Here is a 20473-nt window from a genome sequence, read left to right on the forward strand (position 1 = left end):
GCCGAAATGCCAGGAACGAATCTCACTGTTACTCCGGGAATTGAAAGACTTTTTCGCAATTTATTCGCTTTCTGAATATGCACCTATGAAACTGTACCTCCCAAAGATTTTGAAACGATTATATTCTGGACAGACATATGAAAGAAAATAGGAAGTGTTTTGCGTAAGGCATGTATTGTGATAGACGTGTGTTCTCTGAGTTCTGTTTGACGAACAGAAATGAAAAAGTAGTTAGTATGATAAAATTTCCATTGGATATAGCTTTCACCTTCACGTCTAGAAAAATGGACTACTGAATTATTCCCATTAACACGCTAATGACATCCGTTTCGTGATACGTAGTACGCAAGTTGTCGGTACGTAGCTGAAATCGTCCTACATTCACTGAAAATTAAACGGAGAAACTTCGAGATACTGAAAAGCCTGAATTGAAGAGTGACTTAAGGCTAAGGTCACAAACTAGAGAACTTCATCCCAAGGCATTACAGACTGTTGAAAGTCATGGGGATCAAAGAGCACCTGTTTACAGACACTTGGTACTGCTATTATTCGGCAGTAAGTCGAGGTCCTGAAGTAACAATACATATTTACTGAATTCAACAGTATTGCTAAATACAAACGAAACAAACATAACAAAAAAGGAAACCGGGGGACTACGTTGGAAGAAATTGACAATGCTATTCAAAGTAGTTGTAAAACCGATAAAACTGATGGAAGTGTTCAGTGGGTTTGCCCCCACTACTGCTGCATGCCTGTTGACATATGCACTGGAAGATGCCTGAGGCAGTGCGGAAACTTTCGTGTATCCTGTTTGCTAGTCCTAATATGACATATTTTAGGCAGCCTCTAAAATTCCGTCTATCAATAGCGGCAAACATTCGGCTGATGTGCTTTGATCATAATATTTTCGCCTCTTCACGCAACTCCTACAACACAAATTTGTCAACCTCATTTTGAAGTACCAATATGTAGAAACAATAAAAACATTAATTGCATGTATGTATTCGAGGTACAAGCTGTTTTACAGACTGAGAGCCTTAACGTATGATTAACATAACATTCTTGAATATTTCTCGGATATTGAGTAGTATGAATATCCGAGAAATGTTAAAAATCTTCCTATTCCGGGAAAAATTTAAAACCCCATTATTTTGCTTTGCCACTCGAGGAGCCTCTACAATAATACGCTTTAAACGGCGGCTGTCAGCATTGGAAAGTACAGTTTACAGTGTCGTCACAGCAACCCGTACGCAGTGTAATCCTGCTACAACGATGCATATCCGGAAGATATGTCCCGAAAGTGCGCTCAGCCATAAAATTTGACACCATTGCGGAATGCCACACATCTGATCTTCATGACAGAGGAGTTGTAGAGATAAATGTGCACTGTGGGCACAAGCCAAAAATTTTGTGCTGGTCTGTTCATACACTTCACGGCGGACCGCTGTGTTACACGTATTCCTCTACTCAAAGCACGGTGGACGCCAAGTCAAGGACCCTATTTGTTGTACAAAGATCTGGTCAGCAGTCTGGATGCTTTTGTGGGAAAAGTGTCATGAAGAACTATATGTAAATCTCTGTGAAGATGTGTCAGCTACGATTTAGAAAATTTTTCCTTTACCTGACGTTACTTAGTACCTCGCATATGTGCTTGCGCATTAATTACTTTTGACTGAAGCTTCCGAGGTACTTTTTTACGAGTCACTTTGAACTTGGATTATTTTTAAAAACTGCTCTATGGCGGTAATATGCACTGTCGGGAAAAAAAGGAAATTAGTACACCTGGAAAGACGACTTCGATTTTGATTCGACGATGGCATATGCCACCTGGGGGATATCGGATATACTGATAATGGTTTCAACGTTGTCCGCCAACAGACAGTGGCATAGGAACCAGAGTAGCAACTGGGTCTACCCTTTCATAGGCAATACTCAAGCCTGTAGGCTCGGTGTGATACAAACGTGTGAAGCAAGCAGGCAACCACGCCGCGGAGACGCACTCGTGCTTCCTACAGGAAAATGAGCGTGTTTGAAAGGAGTCAAATTTTGGCCTTCCGAGTGGCGTAATGGTGCTTTTGGAGAACTGTGACACAAGTTGGGCGTGATGGGTCAGTTGTGCAGTGATGCTAGTATCAGTGGCTACGTAGACGAGTCTCTGCACGCCCACACAGCACAGATATCCGCCAGGTTCGTCGTATTGTAAGGGCAACAGTGGGAGATCGTACGGCTATTACTGCGTGGGTACGAGGTCCTGTGATCCCAGACGTGTCAATACGAAATGTTGTGAACCTGTTATCAGCAGTGGGACTACGGGCAAGCACAACTCTAACCCGTTTTCCACTCACGCCACAGCATCGATACGCACGGCACGACTCGTGCCGTTAGAGAATCACTTGGAAGATGGAATGGAGCGCCTTAGTCATTTCTCTGTGAAGATGTGTCACCTACGAGTTAAAAAATTTGTCCATTACCTGAAGTTGAGCTGAGTACATCGGATATGTGCTTGCGCACTAATTACTTTTGACTGAAGCTTCCGAGGTGCCTTTTTAAGAGCCACTTTGAACTTCAATGATTTTAAAAACTGCTCTGCGGCGGTAATATACACTGTCGAAAAAAATTAGTACTCCTGGAAAGACGACTTCGATCTTGATCCAATGATGGCATATGCTTTCAAGTAGATTCCGTCTGCACGTAAGTGATGATCGTTTGCATGTACGAGGTAGAGCTGGTGAGCGCTGCCTCATAGAGTGCATTCGTCCAAGACATGCTGCTCCCGTCCCAAGCCTTATGGCCTGGGGTGTGATAAGCTACAACCTTCGTTCACCTTTGGTATTTCTGAAGGTCACGCTAATCAGCGGTCGGTAAGTATAGAATGTTGTTAGACCCGTTATTTTGCTGTTCTTGGAACAGGATTGTTACAACAGGATAATGCTCACTGACACCCTGCCAGTGAAACTGAATGTACTATGCAAGACTTGCAGCAACTTCTCTGGCCAGCACGATCTTCGGACCTGTCTCCAATCGAGCACTTGTGGAAAATGACGGGACGAGAACTGACCCGTCCAATTGCCAACCAACAACTCTCATAGAACTGCGTGAACAGGTCGAGCAGGTGCCACGTAAAGTATCTCAGTATTCGCTATCTGTATGATCGACTGGATGCATTGCCTCCCTTGGAGGCTACACCACATACTAATATCGGCTTTTCAGCATGGGTCCATACCTGATACCTCAGAACAATTTGGGGTGTTGAAAGGTAAATGTAATTATTTCTCGTACTCCATATGCATTGTTGCAACAAGTGAATGAGTGAATTGGAAACCTCTAAAAGGCTGCTCTAATTTTTTTCCGGTAGGGCGTTTTCACGTGCTATTAGCCAAGTCAAGTTATTTTACACATCTGTATTCGAATATTGCTCGTGAATATGATATCTGTACCAGATAGCACTGGTAGAAGGAACAGAGAAGATCGAAAGAAGAGCAGCGTGTTTCGTTACAGGTTCATTTAGTAAACACGAAACTGTCAAGGAGATGCTCAGCCAACTCCAGTTGCTGCAAGAGAGGCATTCTGCATCACTGTCTTGGCGGATGAGGCAGGAACTCCGATTCGTGCACATGCATTGTGTGTTGCTTATAATCCAGTCATCTGCTCCATAAGAAAGGGGGTAGCCCCAGCAGAATAAAAGTTCCTGATTCGCTTCCAAAAGCCCTTACCCCCCTAGGAGACATTCATTTCTAAGTTTTTCGGTTGAAAACTACTCTGTCATCTTAGTGTGATAGATAGTATGCAGCACACCTGGTTAGTAGACCCTGCTAGTTCTGTGAAACCTCTTTATTCCAGGGCCAGCGAGTACAAAAGGACGCTTAGCGTGGCCGGTAATGGCAAGCGAACATTTTGTCTCTTACAAAAGTTGTTCAGCGTGATGTGATCTATCGCCGCTAGACGTTTGATGCAGAGACTTTGAAACACTATATTCTCGCTCTGTTCGGCAGCAGTCGAAGATAAAGGAATACTCTGCTACAGGTATTTTGCTCACTGATCGACGAAACTTATGAATATCCCTTGGGCTAATGTTGTTCTGCTGTGTAAGAAACCAAAAGCCGTTTGGCCATGTTAGGAAAAAAAGTTTGTGCGCTAATCACAAGCAATGAAATTAAAAATAGAACAACGCTAGATAGGTAACCGTAACAAGAAAGATGTAGTTTATAAGTACATAAAGTAGGCCGCTACGTACAATTTCAATTTCCATGAACTAAGTACTTTACCTCTAATAACTATACAGAGGGGTAGAACCATGGATGAATACTATTATAACCAAGCATGTGCGTAGGAGATGTGATGCGGGGTAGAATGTACTGAATATAGTGTCTTTAAAAATGATACTGAAAACTTTAACGTCCCGCGTACCGTCCTTGGAGGAACAAACTTATATGGCTACATGTCGATAGCCTACAACAAGTAATAACTGCAGAAGACTGAATATATTGACACCGACGTCAGACTTAAGGCCACTGAATTTCTTTCTCCAGGGACACTTCACATCGTGTGAAGATGTTCGAATTGTGCCATACGTCTTACACTCACTGCGTCCTTCAATACCACGTACCGGTTAGCCACCAAGCACAAAAGATAATTTATTTCCCTTTATTTCGTGTTTGTACTGACGTTTTCTCTACATTAAACAAAACTGTCGATTTGTCTAAACCTATATATTATTTATGAATAATGAGTGACTTGAAAGCACAGCAAGCATAGATGGCAATATGTGGTGCCCGAGTGGCGCACCTTTTAGGCTTTGCAGACATGGATGATGTTATATGTATAATGCATAAAGACTTTGTAACTGCATACAGTAAAAAGCTTCGTGACCACAAGTAGTGATTACAATTCGTTAATTGTAAAGCGCTTCAGCATTAAGGCATTTTTCAAAGGAGCAAAATCCTAATGATACCATTATGGCGTCAAAGTTAATCACATGAAGCATAAGAACAAATTTAGAGACAGTATTTTTTCAGCTATAAATATAAATAGATCCAATTTCCAGTTTCAGTTTTGAGTAGAATTCCTTTGTTGATTAGGCAAATGCTGAAAATGAACATCCACTGCCAAATTTTTCTCAATTTCGACCTCTAATAATCGACCTGTGTGCTTCAGTTGGATATGAAATGGGGGCACATTACGAAAGTTTACTAATGATGTGGACGACCCTTTAGCTCTCCAGTACAATCAAAGCAAGTAATCCAACTGAATTTTTCTGCACACAGAAGCAAATACACTTACACACAAAAGATCTATTTCTTTTAAATTTCTTCAAATTATAATTGAGTAGTTTGCGGGCTATAACTGTCTTGAGCAATTTAAAACCGGAACATATTGTTTTATTATTCTAACAAGTTTGATACTGAACAAATGTTAGGGTAATATTCTAGCATCTTCAGGTCACATGTGTTACTACTACATTATTTTTCGTCGTGCACACTTCTCCGAAGCTTGACCTTTTTATTACCATTAAAAGTTTCTTTCTCGTATGTGAACCTGTTGGTTTATGTGTTGTCACCTGAGTTTTTCTTACAACCATACGCACACTATTAAACGCTAAGTGTGTGGCGTGGCAGAAGGTATTTTACATTATACATGTTAAGCTTTACTCTCGTTTCATTCTTGAATGGAGCATGTAAAGAATGTCTCCTTGCGATCTGCCATTTGGCTGACTTTCTTTTTACACGTTCTGTACGAGATAGTTACGTTTGTCAGTAGACGAAAGACCGTTTTTGCAAATTTGGAAGCATGTTCTAACGGGATGTACAATGCATTTCTTCGAGTGTTGTCAGTTAAGGCTCTGCAACGTATTTCTTATGCACACTCACAAGTCAAATAAACATTATCAGCAATGACATCTCCCTTAGATGCCTCTGTTGGTCTGGCTTGAGTCCCACACAGTTTACCAGTACAGCTGTTCTGTATCGCATCTTCCTTGCAGACCGCAGTTTCCCAGTACCTTACGAACTAATCGTAGCTCGCCATTTTCTGTACCCATGAACGAGCCCGTGCGGTCACTTCATAGCTCCACACATTGTTACTGTCACTTATCTGTAGGACATGACCGACACTATTTTACACTCATTAATCGCATAATTACTATCGCTCTTTGATACGTAATGAAGTGTACGACTTTGTATTCATCAACATTAAGTGCATGTTGCCAGTTCTTGCGTCACACTGACGTTTTTTCAAGGTCTCCCTACAATCACTGTAACTTTTAAGAATAATTTCCTCATAGTTAACTATTTTATGTGGGAAGAGTCAGACTGCAGCTGCCACTCTCCACTAACTAATTCATAAACGACATGTACAGCAATTGTCGTATTATACCCAACCTCGCAGCACTACAAATTATTTCATGGTTTGTAGATCACTCTCCATTTACGATAATGTGCTGTGTTCTCTATGTCAGGAAACTTTCAAGCCATTTCCAAACATGGTTAGATATCCCATAGTGAAGTTTTTTATTTTAAAGGCTTTGATTTGACAATTAATCAAAAGCTTTCTGAAAGTCTACAACCTGTGTACTTCTGCACACGGTACTAAGTGTATCGTGTGTGAGCAGTACGAATAGACTTTCGATTGATTGATGTTTTCGGAGTACATGCTGATTATGATGGACATCATGTTTTTTTGATCCCAGATCACGATATATTGTTCTGCTACAAACAGTTGTTGACGGTGTCCAAACAATTTCTCAAAAGAAAAGCGTTGCCTCACTTTTTCTTCCCATAGACGTTTTTATTCGAGAAAACTCGAACGTTCTGTGGACCACATATTCCTGACTTCGTTCTGAACTTCATTTGGGACCCACACTATATCTATTTTCTGTAACGTGTTTTACAGATCATAATGCAATCATACCTTTGTTACTCCTCTTATTCCTAATTTTTCTAGCTCCTTTAGTAGCTTTTTATGATCAACAGTGTCTATTTACGTAATGCAGCGTTGTCTTGGTACTGTTAAAGTTGATTACGAAACTGAAAGAAAGGGGCGTGGTGAAATTCGAGGCTGTTGCACACCCATATATATTTGAATGGTGACAAGGAAATCTCTGAAATTGGCATCCCCATTCCGACAAATCAGACAAGTGGAGCAATACCGATGCGACATCAGCCACTACTGAAAGATGTTTGATTTAACCCATGAGGCTGACTAAAGTTATTCTGATCAATAACTGTATACCACCATCACTGTCAGGCTCTGGATCAGAAAGCAGAGAATAGAGATGATAGTTCCTTGTACCGCTTGGTACTACAGTGCACTAGCGACCTTTTCGACGGAGTTGCGCCAGTAAAAGGGAAACTAACTTATTAACAACTCATTTTAAACTAAAATTGGTAAAATTAAGTTAGATGATATAAACACTACTCGCCGATTGTGAACTACTGTAGGAATTACGAAGTATGTCTGGGTATACCGTGAGGCATCGGCAGCAAACGGGAAGTTCTGCGCTGTTATTACACTGGCAACTTAGTTTGAATATTTTGAATATATTCAACAGTTTAACGTTGGCATGCTAATTTTTATTCATTCTGAATATTTATTGCACATTATTACCCGCTGCTACGTAATTATCTTCAGATAATAGAATTAATTCTCAATCAACTCGTTATTAGCTTATTACTTTCTTTTAATAGAAGCAATATCCCTCTAGCTGTCGTATTCTCTGAATAAATGTAGTTATCTACATAGCCGCTATAAGGTTTTTTTTAAATTGATATCGAAAAATTTCGCAGGACGGTAGAGGTTCTTATGTATGAGGACCACGTTATCCACACCTATAGTAAAATTCTCGTCTTAACCCCAAGTAATTAGTATAATTCTTTAATCGTTACGAGTTACATCATTAAGCCATTTTCAAAGGAACAAAGTCCCACTGATGTAAAGTATGGAGTCAAATAGGGCGGTTTTTAACAAAAAACAATTACATCATTAGTGAAGAACATGTAATTTTTTAAGGATCTGTTGACACCTACACTACATAAATCATTCTGAATGTATGCTAAAAACAATTTTTTTTCGAAGGGTATACGTGAAATATTATCTGGACTCTTAAGGTTCTGTGATAATTCGAACTATACTTGCTGTCTGAAAGATTTTTCAACCGACCATTAACTATTGTTTGCTTTGTGAATGGTTATGCTTAAACTGATTATAGAAATAACTGATTATCGCCAGCGTCATGTAGTCTATGGAAACCTCAGCAAGGCGTATCACAGTTAATTTCACCATACTCACGAAGTCATGTGGACCTAAGTGCAGTTCAAAAGTAATTTGACATTAAAAATTTAAGTTACTCTGGAGCCGCTAATTGCGTTTATGTTTGAACTTTGGATGGCACGACTAACTGTTTAGTTCTAGATACGGATTCAAATTCAGCACCGAGTCTCGAACACAGCAGTGATCAAGATTGCTGAGTGGACATAAAGGGAGTGATGCATCTAGCTTTTCGCCACAAATATGGAAATGAAATGTTTAATTTTATCCATATTTTGCAGTTTCAAACGCGACTGTACTCAATACACTCGAGGTATGAATTAAAAAACACCTTCAGTCACAATGTTTCGTGTTTTATTCAGTACACGATGCATTTCGGACCCTGTGGGTCCTTCTTCAGGTGTCATTTGTTTTAATACATGCTTTATTTGTCCTCTTGAATGAGATGAAATGCATATCACTGTCACTAAAATGTTTGATGTTAGGTTAGGAATTTCGTAAGTCAGACGCGGAAAAGACGTGCGAAATAGTGGAACAGATGAATAGTGTAAACTTACCAAATAATCTAAGAAAGGCATTTTTAACATTTTAGCACAAGCTTTTCAAGAACATGTAAATGCTTTCAGGCTCAACCCCTTTGAAAAATCAGTTATTGCACAACATTTGTTGTGTCATTGCACAACATATATTACTGGAGATAAGTTGAGGATACCTTGCCTTTTCGTGACAGGGATATGCATTTCATCTCATTCAAGAGAACAAATTAAGCATGTACTAAGACGAATTACACGTGTGCTGAATAAAATACGAAAAATTGTGACTGAAGACGTTTTGTAATTCATATCTCGAGGGAAATGAAATAACATGAAGAAAATCTTCGTACTTGCCGGGATTCCTATCCAGCGACAATTGACCAATTAATTAGCCACAGAATCTGTTAAATATGGTTTCAGTTACAAGTTTTGCGGTCTGGGAGTCGTCGTGGCACATAATGGCATTGTTAATTAAGCACAATCAAACGTCAGATATAGAATTTTTTTTAGCAGTGGTGAGATGTGTGAATCAGAAATGTCAAGACGAATGTATAGTTTTTGCCTTCCTGGGATTAGAGGCCGGTACTTATTGCTGTTGCTGACTAATGGACGTTGAAGGTGTGCACATTGTAGCGTTTGAAAAGGCATGATGAAAATACTTGTGCCGACCAGGATTGAAATCCAGACTGCGGCTGTACATGGAGTTCTTGAAGACTTTGGAATATGGAGCAAACAAGAAACTGTTATAACTACATCATGACGAAATCCTTCTAAAGGGAAGGTCTGCGTTTGAATTTCAGCTCAACTCCAATAGTTTTAGCATCAGGAGTTCAAATAAAAGTTGGAATTAGTGACCTGTGACCTTATATCAATACTATTTCATTACATCAGTAAAATTACTTGCTGGGGACAGAGTTCCCATTTTTAGCGGGGCTCGATCCCCGAGACCATACGCAGTAATACATCACACGAACAATGGTCACATATACTTGGCTGTATTTTGTCACAATGGGTGAGAATTCTGACTACATGACTTCATGGAGTGTGTTATGGCCAGCTCAGTGCACCAGTTTCCCGGTTCTGTAGTATCACCAGTTACCAGTTGCATCAGTTTCCTAATGTGGCATTTGATTTGATTTTGAAATCACTGAAATTTAATCACGTGATGGGAATCTTCAATAGGTGGCAACATCATAAGGTGTGGAAGTTTCTAAAGTAGTGTTCCCACTTCACCCACTCTGCAACACGTCTGTTAATGGTAAATATTGCACAGAGCAAAAGAAAAGGTGATTCACAGTACTCACAATTTCTCAATATTTTAAAACCACATATCGTCTTTCTGCTAGCAGTTTCAATGTGATGGAAGCTCAAAGATAATTTGCTTCATTTTTTAAACCTACCAGTAATAACAAAACCTTGGAAGAACATTTCCATGAAAGAGCATGTGGCTGTTGTGAAGTGTCAGTTGAGATATTTAGCATACGCAAAAAGATTCTACAAATTTGATCCTCAGTGACCTATAGGGAAAGGAAGTTCCCCATAAGATCACGCAAATTTAAGAGAATCACTGTCATGCAGTTACTATGGGTGGCCCAATTAAGCATGAATGTATGGATCTCGCATCTGGTCAGATATATTAATGGAGTCATGTATCTACAAAAGGAGACTAGTGATCCACTGCCATAAGACATCGAATAAAAAGATTTGACTACAAAATGAAGCAGCTAAACATTTAATGAGTGAAAAATAGCTTGCATTTATGGATTATATCATTGGTACAGTGGGGTAGACACTTGAAAGCGTAACCTGAAACTAACGCAGTTGCGGCTAATGGCTGCCAAAATTGTTAGTAGTTTGAAGAAGGATCCCCAGAAAAGCAAGAATGAACACCAATAGAGTCATCAAAGTGCATGATAGGTGGAACTAGCTGTCTGCGAATGTTTGAACTGTGCAATTAAACCCCAATACAAATTAACTTACTTTGTGTGCCCCTTGCCTCAGCGACTCCATCGATGGCTCACCACTCTTAAACGTTGTGAGTGTGAAAGATTGCTGCAGTAGTGGCATGAAATTCTGAGTACTGCTCGAATTCTGTACTCTGCTGAAACATCAGAGACCTCTTTCTCCCACAAACATGTTCTTCAGTGTCCCTGAAGCAAGCATCTCTTCAAAGTTCCTGGCAGCAAGTATTCTCTTGGCCTCCTCTACATCTAGTACTTTCTGCCTTTACTCTCTGAAACTTCTCTAGTTCTTCCAGTGTATGAATCTGGCTGACTAACTTCAGCAGAAACTGTTTCTGACCAATAATAATTTTATAAACAAGCTTAACAAATATCTACTCCCAGGGTTTTTGTTGTAGTAGTTAATCAATAATGGTATGGCATGGGAAGGAAGGCACAGAATCTGTACCACAATATGACAGATTTTTCAACCCAAGCCAACCAAAAGCCTTGCACTTCAATACATGTGAAAACGCCCCTGCTACCGAAATATTTACTGTGAGCCAATTACAGCCGGGCGCAGTGGCCATGCGGTTCTAGGCGCTTCAGTCTGGAACCGCGCTACCGCTACGGTCGCTAGTTCGAATCCTGCCTCGGGCATGGATGTGTGTGATGTCCTTAGGTTAGTTAGGTTTAATTAGTTCTAATTTCTAGGGGACTGATGACCTCAGATGTTAAGTCCCATAGTGCTCAGAGCCATTTGAACCATTTTTGAGCCAATTACAGACCCCCTTACACAGATTTAAACGAGAATTCCTGAGTGGCATAGCTGCAAACAACGACCAGTCCTGTGACTATAACTTCCCTGTTCTATACATTCTCGGGGAGGGGGGCACCAAAAGTGTTGATGAAACTCTGATCCTTGTACATTAGATTCCTTGTCATGAGTCAAGGTCACAGAAAATAACAAGTCCCTCCCACTGCAGGAAAAGTGTAGAAGAATAATTAGCAGCGCAGTTATAGGCAATAGTGAATACTGTCTGCAGTTTTCATCCATTAAGATTCGACTATACTGACTATTGGGAGATGCATATTACGTTGAATACTAGGTGTCACGACATTTTGGGCATAAACGGCAACATAATATCACCTCCACTTCGTTTTCAAAATGGGTGCCGATGAAGTCGTGCTGAGATTGATCTTTAGTACAAACCGTGCGGTTTGGGGCGCCATGTCACGGACTGCGCGGCCCCTCCCGCTGGAGGTTCAAGTCCTCCCTCAGGTGTGTGTGTTGTTCTTAGTATAAGTTAGTTTAAGTAGTGTGTAAGTCTAGGGCCGATGACCTAAGCAGTTTGGTCCCTTAGGAATTCACACACATTTGAACATTTGCAAATTCTTCAAAGACGTTTTTGGTGGCTTATGGGTACTACTTTTATTTTTGTTTTGCATGATCATCGACAGTTGAATTTCATGCCATATAAGAAAGATGGAAAAGGTTAACCTGGTGCTAAAGTGACTACATGAAAACACACATGCATACTTACAAGCCTCCTCACACTTGTGCAGGGTGAATTTTATGGGATGCATGTAATAGAAAGGGAAACACCAGGTAATACAATGATGCAAACACATACAATTAGTTTTACAATATGTATAAATGAAGGCAATGCATTGATAGTCTCTCACACATGTATTGATGACCTGTGCTCAAAATACACGCATACTCGAAATCGATTTAACAGTTAGTTACAACATCAACATCGCAATACTAAATCTATCATTGAGTTATAAAGATATCCTACTGCGTGGTTTATCATACTGAACATAAAGACTCACAAAAATACACTTTGACGTTTATGGAATTGTATGAGATGTGAATATAAAATAACGGGGCTAATACTATCACAGACTAAAGATGAACAACCAGTAGCTGTGAAAGGTGAAGACTTTCAGACGTATGTAGCGACTCTGCTGTCTAGGGCCATGGCCTTCGTTTGCGTAAGAGCTATTATTCTGTTTTGCTGGAAAAATGGTAAGTGTAATACTATAGCAACTGGTTGTCATGAAGTTTCACTTAAAACTTGGAAAAACTGCTGCTAAGAGAAGTGTATGGTGAAGATTTTTTGTCACGTACGCAACTTTAAGTGGTTGATGCGTTTAGAAATGGCCTGGAAGACGCTGAAGATGACTCATGTCCGTGTAAACGGATGAAAATATTGAAAAAGCAAGTAAACTGATTCGATCTGAATCTCGGTTGAGTATTCGAGCGATTCCTGAAATTGTATGAACTGACAAAGAATGAGTAAGGAAAATTCCACATCACCAATTTAACACGAGAAAAGTGTGTATGAAAGCGGTGCCAAAATTCTCAGGATCGAACAAAATGAAGCACGTGAAACTTTTTGTACTGAGACATTTAATACCATTGAAAATGACCCTAATTTCTTGGAAAGAGTGATAACATATGACAAACACTGTTTTTTTGCTTACGATTCAGAAACTAAGAGCAGATCCATGCACTGGAAGGGTCCAACGTCACTCAGATCGAAGAAATCTCGAATGAGCAATGAAATATCCAAATTGGGTTGCTTTTTTTTCGATATTCATGGAATTGTGTATCTTACACTGATTTCCTGAAGGTCAGACTGTTAATCAACATTTCTACCTTAAACTACTCCGCCAAAAAATAAGAAAGACCCGAATTGTGGAAACACAAGTCATGTGTTCTGTACCAAGACAACGCACCGGCTGATACTGCATGGTCTATTAAGACTTCTGTAGCATCCCTCTGTTAGACCGCCCACCTTATTCGCCTGACCTAGCACAATGGGACTTCCATTTATCCCCCAAGGTCCAATCTGCATTAAAAGGGACAAGAGTTAGGTGTGGTGAGGCAGTGAAAGAAAGAGCAGCACACGTCATAAAGGAGTTCACAGAGAAAGACTTCCAGCAATATTTCCGTCAATGGCAAATTTTCTCTCATGGAGCGTTGCAGAGCCAGTTGAGGGGAATGTATTGAGAGTGATAATAACTAAATGTTTTTAAATAAAATGTTTTAAAACAATAGTTCCATCAGTTTTAGCTACCTCTTATGCACGTGACAACCAAAACATAATAAAAGCAAACAGTACCACACTTTAGCTGTTGTATGATTATGGAAGTACAATTGTGAAAATTCTAAAAACGTGTACTCATGACCATATACGAAATGTGTATTCACAAAGAAAGTATCATGAATATTAAGAACAATAGAAAAACTCTCATATACAAACACTTGTATCTGTGTATGAACAGCTTGACGTACATATTGGTAAATTAGTGTCGTAATTGGGGCAGTAAACACTGAGAGGCTCATATAAAATACTGTAGCGTATTTCCATAGTAAAATACCATAAGATTATAAACACGTACAAACCACAAAAAAAGTGTGAGTCAATATTATGCTCTTAATAAGTATTTATTGGTCGGGCCTACAGCCAAGTCATTGAAATGGTCCACGAAAGATCAGAAATAAAAGCACAAAATAAACATAACTGTTCTCAGGAAAGCACAATGTTATGTGCGTGAAATCTTATGGGACTTAACTAAATGGTTCAAATGGCTCTGAGCAATATGGGACTTAACTTCTGAGGTCATCAGTCCCGTAGAACTTAGAACTAGCTTAAACCTAACTAACCTATTGACATCACACACACCCATGTCCGAGGCAGGATTCGAACCTTCGCCGGGACCAGCCGCACAGTCCATGACTGCATCGCCCTAGACCGCTCGGCTAATCCCGCTCGCACAATGTTACTTACACCAATTGTTCTTAAGAGCAGCTTGACACATGAAATGACACGTAAACGAAAGAGTTAATGTTTATAGTTTTCGTAGTTATTCTTGTGGAAGCGCGACATGGCACATAAATTAGGCGCTCGTTTGAGTAATTGTTGGCACACTTCAGTCGTAGTTAATCGGCTGGCTGCCATAAAGGCCAATGTTCGTAGACTGCTTGTGTCAGCAATTTATTCCTTCTTATACTACTTACAGTGTCTACCATAACTTGGAAAGAAACACACAGAAATACAGGTACAAAGTAGTTAACTGTGAGGAATACAGGTGTAACAGAAGAAACACTTCCGTTGATCGATGAAAGAAGGAAGAACAAAAATATTCAGGGAAATTCAGGATGTACTGTTTCTCCTGGGTGGACCTGGGTTAAAAAAAATGTAAACTAAATATTACGACAAATTTTATAAATAATCGACAAGTACGGCAAAGAAGAAGAGATAGAACTACAATGGACATGTTATTCCATGGACTCTTGTTCTCCTATGCATGAAATATCTTTCCCTTGTCATTCACTTATCTTATCTGCTTGGATTCGGACGTAAGAGGACGTTCTTGTGTAAAGCTCATCTTGCTGTACCAGCTGATAATGTAAGTTGTACTTAAAACCCGAAAAATATAACGGTTATTTTGTCAAAAGTATTTGTGTATGTGGCCAATCTACTATACATTTGATACCTTTATTGTCTTAAGTAGATATGGGCCTTAACACAGAATTTTCATTGCTAGGCGCCATCTTAGAAAATCTTTAACTTTTGTTTAGCTCATCTACGAGACGTGCCGTCGGTTAGGACAATTAACTTTATTTCACATCTCACGAGACCGGAGGCAGCTACTGATAATTTAACAATTTTACTTACAGATTTTCTTTATATAACGAGATAACATCCCAGGGAGAAAAAGTCTGGTCACAGGATTCCAGTTCCATTATAGGATTTCATTTGTAGATGCTACTCTTGTTATCTTATATTGGGGAATCGAGACGAAACCACAATGTATCGACGATTACGTAACTACCCTGAGAACTGAGCTAGTTTACTGAGGGCTAAATTAAACAACATATTACACTGTTAATAATATTCCTACATAAGTTGTTTCTCTTTTATGCTGAGCCATTGCATTAATATGTGTTTCTTGTTATATTAGTCACGGCTCATATTTTATTTTATTACAGTACAAGGACTTAATAAATTGCATTTGGTAATAGTGAATACTGTGTTCAAGAATCATAAGGGGAGGAGGAGGTATACTTGGAAAAGGCCGGGAGGTACGAGAAGATTTCAGTTATATTACATTGTGATGGGCAAGATTCCGATAGAAGATACTGGATTGTAAGGTATACCCAGTAGCAGATATAGACTCAAATTACAATTTAGTAGTGACCCCGCTGCTCGTGGTCTCGCGGTAGCGTTCTCGCTTCCCGACCACGGGGTCCCGGGTTCGATTCCCAGCGGGGTCAGGGATTTTTCCTGCCTCAAGATGACTGGGTGTTGTTGCGTCGTCTTCATCATCATCGTTCATCTCCATTACGGTCGGAGGAAGGCAATGGCAAACCACCTCCACTAGGACCTTGCCTAGTACGGCGGTGCGGGTTTCCCGCATCGTTCCCCTACGCTCCGTCACGGAGTATGGGACTTCATCATCATCAAGAGTAGGCTGAGGTTTAAGGAACTCTTCCAGAAGAACCAATACGAAAAGAAGTGGAACACGGAAGTACCAAGGAATGAAGAGATACACTAGAAGTTGTTTAAGGCTACATATACTGGAATAAGGAACGGCTCAAAAGGCAGCTTAGTTGAAGAGGAATGGACATCTCTAAAAAGAAATGTATAAAGGAGGCAACTGCGAAGGAACCGTGGGTAACAGAAGGAAAAATACATCTGACTGATGAAAAAAAGTACAAAAATGTTCAGGGAAATTCAGTAATACAAAAATTCATGTCGCTGAAGACTGAAATAAACAGGAAGTGTAGGGAAGCTAAGTCGAAATGGCTGCATGAAGAAGTGAAGAAATCGAAAAAGGAATGATTAAAAGACCTTTCGAAGGCTTCAGACCAAATAAGGCAGAAGAGACAGATAACATTCCATCAGAATTCTTAAAGTCAGTCGGGAAAGTGGCAATAAAACAACTGCTCATGTTGGCATGTAGAATTTACGATTCTAACGATATAATATCTGATATCCACACAATTCCGAAGACTGCAAGAGCTGACAAGTGCGAGAATTATCGAACCATCAACTTAACAGCTCATACGTGCAAGTTAATGGCAGGAATAATATAAAGAAAAATGCAAAAGAGTATCGAAGAGGTGTTAGATGACGGTAAGGTAAAGGCATCAGAGATGCAGTTCTGACGTTGCAGTTGATAATGGAAGTAAAGGTGTTAAAGAAAAATCAAGACACGTCTATAGAAATTGTCGACCTGGAATAAGCGTTCGACAATGTAAAATGGTGCAAGATGTACGGAATTCTAAAGAAAATGCGGGTAGGCTATAGAGAGAGACGTGTAATACACAGCATGTACAAGACCCAAGGGGGATTAATAAGAGCGGAAGACCAAGAACGAAGTGCTGGGATTAAAGAGCTGTAAGACAGGAATGTTGTCTTTCGCCCTTACTGTTCAATCTATACGTCGAAGAAGCAATGATTGAAATAAAAGAAATGTTCAACAATGGAATTAACTTGCAAGATGAAAGGATACCAGTGATATGATTCGCTGATATTACTATCCTCAGTGAAAATGAAGAAGGATTTAGGATGCGATGAGTGGAATGAACAGGCTAATGAGTGCAGAATATGGATTGAGAGTAAAGATAGACGAGAGTAAAGATAGACGAAAGTAAGGGGAAGTAGCAGAAATGAGAACAGCGAGAAACTTATCAGGATGGATGGTCGCGAAGTGGATGAAGGAATTCTGCTACCTAGGCAGCAAAATAAGCGATGACGGACGGAACAAGGAGGACATCAGAAGCGGACTAGCACTGGAGAAAGGGGCTTTCCTGGTCTGTAGAAGTCTGCTAGTATCAAATATAGACCTCAATTTGAAGAAGAAATTTCTGAGAATATACGTTTGGAACACAGCATTGTATGGAAGGGAAACATGGACTGTGGGAAAACCGGAACAGAACTGAATCGGTGCATTTGAGATGTCGTGCAACAGAAAAATGTTTAAAAATAGGTGGGTTGGTAAGGGAACGAATGAGGAGATTCTGAAAAAATCGGAGAGAAGGGGAATATACGGAAAACACTGACAAGAAGAAGGGTCTCTGAGGTGAAGAGGTTGGTACAGGAGAGGAATTCGTGGTGGGCTACATCAAAACCTGTAACACTTGACTCAATAGGCTGAAGGTATAAGATTGTAACTAAGTAAGAATTCATAGCAAATGTCAGATAATTTTTTATGTGACTAGCATGAACTTGTGGACAATGCAGTAATAAGTTCACTTCTTTGAGCAATCGCTACACTTACGATCGTTAATGACTCTGGTCGACTTATAGGCTTTCTGATGATTGATGTTGCGTATGCCGATTTGATGTCCTCTTCAGCATTGGTTTGTGACCTTATCGTAGGTTGTCACCACAGCTATCTTAAGTCGATAGGCAGATGACAATCTCCTGTGGTGGTTAGTGTTTCAGGACGCCAGGAAGTACAAAGCAGTCAAGCAGGTGCGGCTCGCTGCATTGTCCTGGGGCTGCAGAAGTAGGCACAAGCCAACAGTTAAGCGCCCCTCAAAAGCAAGCTGGCCCACTGTGGGTGAGAGTGATGGTACTCTCATGAAAGGAGGTGCTCAGCGTGATATGCGATCTCGACTCATCAGTTTGTCAAGGACATATCGCTCTCCCCAGTCAACTACCTTTGTGGTAATGTGTCGTGTCTCACCATCTCGTGCGGGTTACGCTGGACGTATCGATTATGTTGCCCTAAAAGAGTGTTACATGGGATAATGAGAAATACAGAAATAAAATTTACATTATAATCATGACACTCAGCGAATGAACAAAGTAATATAGTATGGCTCAAAAGATGAATGATTAACAAAATATCTTCGTGGAGGATGTATAATAATTATGTGCTATTCATAGTTTTGTATAATAATTGTGTGTCATTTATGGTCGTTCAGAGTAGAGATCCGGCAGAAAAATACGTAAGGACTTATTATAGATTTAGTGAACATCTTAGAGACTCTGACACATTAAGCTACAATATTCGGAACCGGAAACAGTCGATCAAGGAGTCTGACGACCGGCGGAGTTTGCGCAGTAGCAGTCAGAACTTAGACAGATCAGCAACCTAGCAGATGCGCAATGCGTCCAACGAGAAAAACGACCAGCGCAGTTCACACATCAATGGTCAATGGTCCAAGAACTGTCAGCATATTGAACTCACGTGTGCGTGACGTATCTGGCGATGCTGAGGAGGATGACAGGGCAGTGCCCGACCACGTCAGCATACGGGGAAAACAAGGAAAGCCAGCACATTTGTCTGCCCAACGTGAGAATCGTAGATCAACGACTGAAGGGTCAGTCGCTGCCCTAGAAACTTCGCGACATTTGCAAAAACACTGAATAAATACCTCCAACAAACGGGCATGAGGCGGTCCTTTGAGGGGAGAAAGAACGCATGAAGATACGTCGTATTTTGCTACAACGACTTAGCCGCTACGCTGCTCGTCAGAAGAAGATATCGGTACCGCGCCAATAGGTCAATGCAGAAGATGCCATCCCAGGTGTTACCAGAAATAATTTTGAGTGGTACTTACCCAGGTGGCTGGTGAGGAGAAAGGGACTGCGGCCTCATCAAATGGGTCACCTGTGAACCTAGACGTTGATGAACTCCGCAAGAAGATTCCGGACATGAGAGTCGCTGGTTAGATTCCGGGACGGAGCACTCCGCGCGCCTCGCCGTAGCCACTTGTTATCAACGCAACGTGCAAATTCACAAGGAGAAGACCGCGCCACCGCCGCCGTCGCAAGAGGGTCACGGGTACGGCACTGAATGGAAGAATACGCCGTCTTACGCCCCGCTACAACACGAGCCGTCGCCGCATTAGCGGTCACCAGAATCAGCACGCTACGACTCCGCTCTGCTGTCGCGAGGGGTTGAGCGAGTTAAAACATAACATATTACTGTGTTTGTTTAAAGGGTTTTAAGTGACAATAAACGACTGATGGTGGAATCACCAATGTTTCACTCACAACTCACCCACTGAGCCAAGGAAAAGAGCCATTACATCGTCCATAAAATGTCGCTTTCCCTCCCGCTATCCCTGACCAAATAATGACCTTTGCTCCCCTCTGTCACTGAAGTTCAGTATCTGGTGTCAGTAAACCCCAAACCGATACAGTGGCTGACTGGCCTTGAATCACTACCAAGTCTTAGTGACCTAAGATTAATAAAATGCGAGTGTATCTCGGCTCTATGGCCTATTAAAAAATGAAAAGAATAAACTCAGGCTCCTTGGCCTTTTAACAAATGGACAATCAAATTAATAATCAATACGGAAACAAGACTTCACACATGAACAGTAGGGTACTAACTAAACATAAAAAATTCTGATCTGTAGTTGGTCACTGGTAGACAATGACAAATTATCAATAAATATTTCCTTAGCAGTTAGTGACCAAGTAGTTAATCTGCATCACATGCAACTGATTATTTCCTGAGGTATCTACAAATGCTAAACGAAATCGTCTCCAGTCCAGGCATATGTATGACAGAAAAGATCATGATACCACGAAGGAGTTGTGCGACATAAACGAAAGTTGATGGGTGTGTTTATACAACTGGAAGATGATGTCTATTGAGATTTCGCGCCAATCGCAGTCGAGGGGCGGCAGTAGCGCCACTGTAAGATGCAAATCAGGTTTGGTTTGAATACGCAGTGTAATGGCCTAAGTGTTACTTAAC

The sequence above is a fragment of the Schistocerca piceifrons genome, chromosome 2 (assembly GCF_021461385.2).
Source record: "Schistocerca piceifrons isolate TAMUIC-IGC-003096 chromosome 2, iqSchPice1.1, whole genome shotgun sequence".
Taxonomy (NCBI): Eukaryota; Metazoa; Arthropoda; class Insecta; order Orthoptera; family Acrididae; genus Schistocerca; species Schistocerca piceifrons.